The 8,499-nt window shown below is 35.0% G+C and overlaps 1 long non-coding RNA gene across 1 annotated transcript; it reads right to left on the reverse strand.

Annotated features, from left to right (window-relative positions):
* Window positions 1–294: 294 nt before the first annotated feature.
* On the reverse strand, window positions 295–775 carry LOC109706098. The gene is made up of 3 exons (XR_002215073.1): window positions 617–775; window positions 428–540; window positions 295–338 (listed from the first exon to the last, which is right to left on the reverse strand). It is a non-coding gene; the product is annotated as an uncharacterized LOC109706098 (long non-coding RNA).
* Window positions 776–8,499: the final 7,724 nt, after the last annotated feature.

Here is an 8,499-nt window from a genome sequence, read left to right on the forward strand (position 1 = left end):
AATTATAACTTTCCCTTGATTCTCAATCAATGATACCGTATTTAACTTGTCTACACAAGTTTTACTAATCTTTGATAATACACATGGAATATGTTAGTTCCAAACTCCTTTTTCCTCTACTACAAAGAGATTTCATTCAATCATAACTAATGAACATGTTTCATGCATATACACATTCATTCAAGCCTATATTCTCAAGAATATATAATCATTCCTCTTTCATAATGTCAAAGAAGACATAGAAGGAATTCACCGATTCGGGTAAGGTCAAACCCACCAATTAGCCGACGACTCTCGTCGCTTTAGCAAGAAAAGATAAGCCGAAGCCTCCAAGCACCCTAGTAAACATTCTAAAGTCAGCTAGGAGCATGACTCAAATCTCTACACAACTCTCTCACATAATCACCTCATTTAGGTAGATTCTCACCTAATGTAGTGTTAAGGCTTGAATTCCAACTTCGGTTCAAATTAGAACACCAAAATCAACCTTTAAAAGCTCCCAAATCTCAGCCAAAAGAGCTCAAATGGTCCAATGCGAACCTGCTATGAGCTAACATTAAAACTGCTTCAACACTACAATTAATACATCCAACTTGAAAGCTTGTAAGTAGTCTACCTTCCAATAGCTCCAACTGAGTTTTCCTCTGAGTTAGAATAGATAAACCACAACCAAAACCAGCTTCAAAAGTCACTATATTCAGCTCAAGGTGAATATCAAGGCTAGCTGCTGTAAACATACATCAAAAACAACATCATTATATCACCAATAAACCTATTATAGTATCAACATAAGCCAACTAGTTAGCTAATTACCTTCTCAGAACTTTAATCCAGCTCTTTCCTTGGATTAGAGTTGAAAAACCATTACAAAACTCTATTTCTATAGCTGCTATACCTCCCACACATCAACTGGTAATAAAAAGGCAAGAAACCATGCTTGAATCCACTACTATACCTCAAACTATAGCAAGATCGAGTAGAATACCTTTCCAAAGCTGCAACTCAGCTTTTCCTAGTGTTAGAGTTGCAGAAACTTAGCAAAGTTCCTCTTCCTCGCGTTCTAAAAGCTCCCCTCAAGTCTCTAAATCAGCAAACATCATAAAAGCAGAAGAAACATGAGCTCAAATTACTATATCTCACTTCAAGGAGAGAGAGAACCTAGAGAGAGAAAGGGAATGGCTCCAACCTTATCCCCTGAGCTCCAGCAACTTCTAACCAGTTGCTGGAGTCGAGCTCGGCAGATAAGTATGGGTTTTGAAGGTGAAAAGACCAAAACAACTTTGCTGCCACGCAGCTACAGTGCTGGTACCGGTACCCCATCATTTTGTCACCGGTACACAGTGCCAAAATACAGATTTGTGCATTTTGCAATGCACTTTGCTCTTCCGGCCACTTGTTCGCTCCAGTAACTCGTCGAAAACCTCTCGACAACTCTTCAAAAAATGTAGAATAGCTCCAATACCATTCTAACACTCGAACTTCGCAACTTGCCAAAGTTCAGTGTACTAAAGATACCATGCGCCTTAGACACAATTTAGTAAGGTTAACCCAGTAGGAAGTTGATTGGCATTTCGATCTAATTTTGACGACTACACCCCGACACTTTCCCGACGTGCCGAATAAAGCACAAACCATGATCGCTTCGAATTAAAATAAGAATATCTTAATATTTTTTCCGGGACACTACAACAACAAAAATCCCAAAATCAGCGGGATGGCTACTATTCAATATAAGAATCAAAATCCATCAATTCGGCAATTCAATCGATGAATGTTGGATTATAATTAAGGATGAATCAACTTACCTCAAGGTCCAATAAGAGCAGCTCCAAAATGACCAAATGTGGAAGAGGGACTCAGTGAAAATCCCACAATACTCAGCAGGAAGAAACAGACAATGAAATTAATGCAATTCTTACAATTACTCAAAATCAGCTTATAACATTCATTTATCTCAATTCACTCTGATTCGCCTCAATTTTATGCCAATTAACCTCAATGTCAACTGGAATAAAGTAAATATCGAAATCTATACCCCTCTCCTACTAACAGACACCGATTTCATTATTAGAGGCGCAAATTTCGTGCAATTGAGCTTCTCTCCATCTCCTCTGCTGCTGCCCTGCGACTTACAATTGCAGCTAGCAATTGTTGCTGCTGCCAAACACTGTGCCAGCATCTACTATGCTGACTACTACTACTGGCTATAGCAGCCAGCAGGAATTTAGAGAGAGGGAGAGAGAAAAATAAGGAGTGGGGAGAAAAGGAAAGGAGAAAAAGAATAAAAAGAAGAGAACTTACTGCGACCTCGTAATCAAAGCGCTGAAGAAATTTCTTGTGCGCACGATCTCGATCGACTCGTCAAATCGATCAAAACCCTTTAATTTCTTCTTTTTTTTCTTATTTTCTCCTTCTCTCTCTAGAACCAACAGGTGGGAAGGGGATAAATATCAAGAAGCACCTAATTGCATTAGTGGAATTCCACTAGCATATGCACAATATGCTAATTAGTCCAAAATAATCAATTATTTCAATTTTAGTCCTTTACGAGCTGAAATTTGAGTTTTTGAGTTTGTTCGCGTCTATTTCGTGCCAAAATATCTCCAATTCATTCAAGCCCTATAAGGACATGTTGACAAGCAACTCAGATGGCAACCTTGTCTATTTGCCAAGGTCCTATATTTTACACTAAATGTCACGTCCCGGGACCCAGCGGAAGCCCGCCCGGTGCGTGTCCAAGCCCGCCATATGCCTACAACATATAAGGCGTCTACAATAAAGCGATAATTAAATCAATAGTAAAAGAGCATCTAGGAGTATCAGAGCATACAACAACTAGATTCTAAAATAAGCAAGTAAATAAAGGAACTAATCCACTAACATAAACATAAAGTAATACAACAACAAAACCCAAATACAAGTGCTAAACATAAGAACATGGTGGTCTCTATATATGGGTACAAAACTCTCGCTCTCTACATAGATACCAAAAAAAATAGAGAGATGACCACCTAAGAGCAAACACTCCTCGCTAGCTAGCTAAGCGATCCCTTTGCCACGATCTCGAGCCTCCACCGGTGCGGATGGCTCTGTAAGAAAACAACAAACAGGGGGCGTGAGAACTATAATCAATAGTTCCCAGTGGGCAATCGCTGACCTCCGCGAAATGCACCACTGGGCTAAAAAGGTAAAAGTGGTGTATTCAACTCTTAACTAGAATGTATAACATGTATAATGAACATGAATAAATTTGCTAAACTACTATGCCTCTACTTAGCATGAATTTGCATAAGTATAAATGCTATTCTAATATGAATATGCATAAGTATAACCAACATGATATCTGCAATTACAACTAGCAAAATGTCATTGTTTACTAATTCGTCTCCTAATGGCCCCGTGGTAGTCAACATTCCCACCCTAGGAATGAGCCTCCCCCACGGCATTCCATTTCGGTGCCCAATCCCGCACGGGCGAGCTTATGTCGCGATGGCTATCTCCGGAGTGCCGGCTTGTGGGGAGCGACCCTCACAAGCATGTGCGAATGAGCACAATTGTAAGCAAGCGTAAATATCCATCTCAAGTCCAATGTCATCATGTCTAAAACATGGTATATAAACTAGTGACCCAAAGGCCTATCACTATGTCATCAAGTAAATATTTCACATTTACTATGTTCCATGCCACTTTATGAGTTCTAAGTCCAAGAGCATATTATATAAGTCATTTTCATCATATGAAACATGAATCCAAACCACAAGATAGAATGCTATTCACATGCATGTCTACAATACACATATCTCTTTACTACATAGAGGTGATTTTTCATGATACATAACATAAGGACTTTAAGCATTCTAAAATTCACATATACCCTATCTAGCATGAATATGCATGAATTTCTATTTTACAACAATTAAAATAATATAGATGAAATTTTTCTCATTTCGGTGAGGTCAAACCCACTGAGACTCCTCGGATCCCCTTCGTTTGCGCCGACGAAGGTGTCCACAAGCCTCCTAGCTGCCTAAAGGTAATATTAAGAGAGTTAGATAAAGCAAACGAACACCCGAAGTGTTCATCTCAAGTCAACCCAAGAATAGTGCAAAACTCACCTAAATATGGAAAAAACCCTTTCAAATTCCAAATGGAAGCTAGAGCCCTTCTAATCCACCCCAACGAGATATTTTACACCTATCAAATAAGCCCCAAAAGCTACAAATCAAAATTCCCTAAATAAACCCTAGATTTCACATTCTAGGTTTTCATCATGCAAAATCCACCAAAACATGGATCAAAAGGGAGAAACATGATACTAACTTCTTTAGAAGCTTCAATCAAGGCTTGGAATGAGCTAGGGTTGAAGATCTCTCCTCCAACAAGCTCTTCTTCAAGCTCAAAGCCTTCTCCCATGGTGGGAAGGTCCCCAAAATGCCAAAAGAGAGCAAAAGAGGAGAATAAACCATCAAAATCCAAGCATAAAGAGGGAAGAAACCAAAGGAAATGGAGAGGGAACCTACCTCTCCTCCTTCTTTGTTGTAGCACCAAAAGCCCCGGCCAAAGGGTGTGGGGATATATAGGGTGTTGCTACAATTACAAAGAAATCCCTCAAAAACTGCCAAGCTGCAGTCTGCACTGCATACCAGTACGCGGGAAAGAGTACCAGTACCAAGCAACAATCTGCGCAAACCCGAGCCTCAAGTTCGTAGAAAAACACACTGGGTACCGGTACCAGCCCGATGCTGTACCGGTAGCACCTCCAGTTCCGTTACCAGGTCAATGCAATACCGGTACTCTGCTCTACAGAGTCCAACCCGAGAGCAGCCTAAAATCTTCACTTTAGAGATTTTGGTGCTAAGTTTTAAACCTCGATTCTCAAGATGCGAGCCATAGGTCGAAACACTGTCAACGACCTTCTAGAATACCTGGAAAAACTCGGAACACAGTTCAAACACTCGAACCTCGCAATTTGCAAAGGTCCAGTGTGTTACACTAAAGGTCCGGATTTGCTCTTGCAGTACGGACTTGAAAGTTTGGAACCCTAATAGTAACTTCAAGGTCCTGATCTCCTTGCCAAGGTCCAGATCCAAGGTCTAATAACTTTGATGCACCTTACTCAAAAACTTCATTTTCACATAATTTTTATTTAAACTCGCTCCTAATTTATTTGAAATTTTCGTAAGTGTTTTTGAATATTTTCATATTCAATTTTGTCCACACTTTTATCTAATTTGGGCAAACTTTAGTATGGTATATTGAAATTCAATACACTATAATAAGTTAAGAAAATAGGTTAGTAAGACAGGGGTAAAGAGGTATTTTTGATTCCTTTTTAACTCCGGTAGAAATTTAACCAGATTTAATCCCAGATAATTTAACGGATACTAACAATGAGGTTATTTTTAAATAACAGAGAAATATATGACATCTATATTTAAGACAAAAAATGTAAAGCTATATAAAATATTTTAGAAGTTTTGATAAATACGTAGGTAATTATACCTAATTTTAATGGGGTCAGCTGTGAATAAAATATTTTGAAATGGCTAAATGATAAAAAAAAGTCTCTCAGATTTTGTATTGGTCATTCAAAAATTTGATTTTGTGTGAAGCATCTCACTACAGTATAAAAATGATAATGATTGACATTGCGGTCTCGGCTGGATAAGCACAACAAAAACATTTTTTTAAGTAATTTTATTCTTAGTAAAATTGTCCAAAATATTTGATGCACTATACCCAACCTAAACCCTATCTGGAGCTGAACCGGATTCGATAAAAAATAGATAGTATGCAGGTAAAAAAATTACCCATTAAAGTTTCGGATATGGGTCCGGATATTTTTTACCCATACCCGATTTAGACTCGATCCGAACCCAACTTTTAAATGGATAGGGTTGGGAATAGTTTTCAATTCCGGACCTGGACCCGATGAAATATTCCATAGTAAATAAAAAATATTTGAACTTTTGAAGTTGATGCATCAATTTTAATAGGACTTATAGATGAGAGATCTCTAAGGCTTCATTTGGTTCGGATATAAGTAAGAACTGTCTATTTCAGGGATAGGTATATGTTCAGGTATAAACAAAAATTAGACAAATTTTACATTTTGTTGAAAATTGAGTTATTTCCGGGAATAAGAAAAATAGCATTTGGATTTTGGATAAATAAGATGGAATAAGAAGAATATTAGGAAGTTATAAATAGAAAATAATGATATTGCCCGTTATATTATATTTGAATTTAAATTTTTAAATTATATATTTAAATTTTAAATTTAAATATATAACTTTTAAATTTTATAAATTCAAATTTTAAATTTAAATTTTTAAATCTCAAATTTGAAAATCCAATTTTCTAAACTTTAAATTTTAAATTTAAGATTAAATTTAAATTTAAAAATCTAAAATATCAAATTTTGAATTTAATTTAAAATATCAATTTAAAATTTAAATTTTAAATTTTAAAATTTAGAATTTAAAACTATAAAATTTTTATTTAAATTTTTTAAAAATTAAATAAAGATGGGAACAGCTATTGCCACTCTTATTCCAAGGGAACCCCACCTCTAACGGGTTATAGACCGTTATGGGTGGGGTTAGCAATCTCCAGCCCCAAAAATCTCATTTGGGGATAAGGGCAGATAACCCCCTTATCCCCCTAATCCCCATTTGGGGATAAGGGGATAACCCCTTATCTTTCCTAATCTCCCAACCAAACGCTATGTAAGTGTTTTCATCCTAGTAAAACACTGAAATCCTAACCGCTCTTTTACTCTTTTCTTTTTTCTAATTTTTTTACTCTTTGTTTTTTATTTTTTGTTTTTTTTTCATTTTCTTCTAAGAGTTTTTTATGAAACAATATTTCCATCATCATCATCAGCGATATTAATACGTGGGACAAGTAAGTTTTCTTTTCAAATCCATTTTCCAATCATAGTCAACAACCTAATTTTTTTTTCAATAAATATTCTATTTAGTAAATTTTATAATCCCGCTTTATTTTTTTTCTCTTTTTTTGAATGTTAGTACATAATATTAGTAATTACTACAACTTATATTCTCTTTTTATCTATAATATGGTATCATAATTTTTTTATTTTTTATATTTACATAAGAAATTGTTTTGAATTTTAGGCTTTTAATCAATCAATATAATGGCCGAAACAAGCTCTGTCCAGACAATTTAATAAAGTCTATAAAAATATATATGTATACGGGTACCCGTACCTGATTTAGACACGACGTGCACCTGGTCTTGAACGGATAGTCGCTATCCAAACCCGCTCAAATAGACCCGATGGGTATATTAGTAACTTAAGTATCGAGATCCGGATCCGACCCAAAGTTAATTGGATAAGGTTTTTTTTTTTCTAACTATTTCTTTTTAGAGTACGGATACAGTATATCAACTATCCAGATCCGACCCAGTCCACGGACACCTATAATTCGTAGATATTATTTGATCGTGTTGTTTATTCATGAAATGGTTTTAGAAAAGCAAGTCACTAAATTTTCCTACAGCTTTATTAGTAATTGCAAATTTTGTTCTCCGAGTTTTTTTTAAGGGAAAAAAATTATCATTTTAGATTTTTTGCTACAATTTAAAGTTTAGAGAAATATTTTTACTATAGCAAAAATTTCAAGTTTTTTGTTTTTCAAATGCTCTAGTAAAGATTTTGTGACTAACGTAGGAATATAATTGGACCAAACAGTTACTTATAGTCGACATCACTACACATTATTTCTCGAGTAATTAAATCATTCATTCCCTTCCCTAAATTATGATTAGGCTTATTATATACTATACCCCGTAAAAAAATAGAGATTTTATTTTTCAATGATTTATTGGCAACCAAGATAGCAATTTTGACTAGATGGTGATGCATTATTAGTCTATAGTTATAACATTAATTTTGCAGGAGTTGAGCTAATATAATATTGATAATATATTAATATATCATTCATTTTTTCACTATTAGATTTTTAATATGCCAGCTATCACCGCTAATTCCTAGGCATCTAATGGAAAAAAAAGTAAATAGCAAAAATTATTCCTCTATCATCAATAGCGTTCTAGTTCTACTCTTTTTGTAGATCTTTAACGACATCTAATGATAATGAAATATTTTATGCATCTTAAAAATTAGGGACAATTGCTTATATATTTCTGAAAAATTTTCGACTTTCTGATTTAGCTCTTTTAGAATATGAGAGGCAATAAAATGTGAGGGGTATATTGAAAATAAAAAAAATATAAGGATAAATTAGACATTTTCCAAATTTTGAGAAATATATAGGCAATTATTTTTAAAAATTATTGTGCATAATATTAAGCCTTCCTACAGTATGTTCTTGTTATGTTTCTCATTTCTTCGTCTCAGTTATTGCCGCACAATAATATATGTATCATCATTGGTAACATATCTACTCATTGGCCTATTTATTGTCTAATTTGAACATCCCTTTAAATGGCTTAGCACTTTCTATAGATTGT

Source organism: Ananas comosus, unplaced genomic scaffold (genome assembly GCF_001540865.1).
Source record: "Ananas comosus cultivar F153 unplaced genomic scaffold, ASM154086v1, whole genome shotgun sequence".
In the NCBI taxonomy this organism is placed as follows: domain Eukaryota; kingdom Viridiplantae; phylum Streptophyta; class Magnoliopsida; order Poales; family Bromeliaceae; genus Ananas; species Ananas comosus.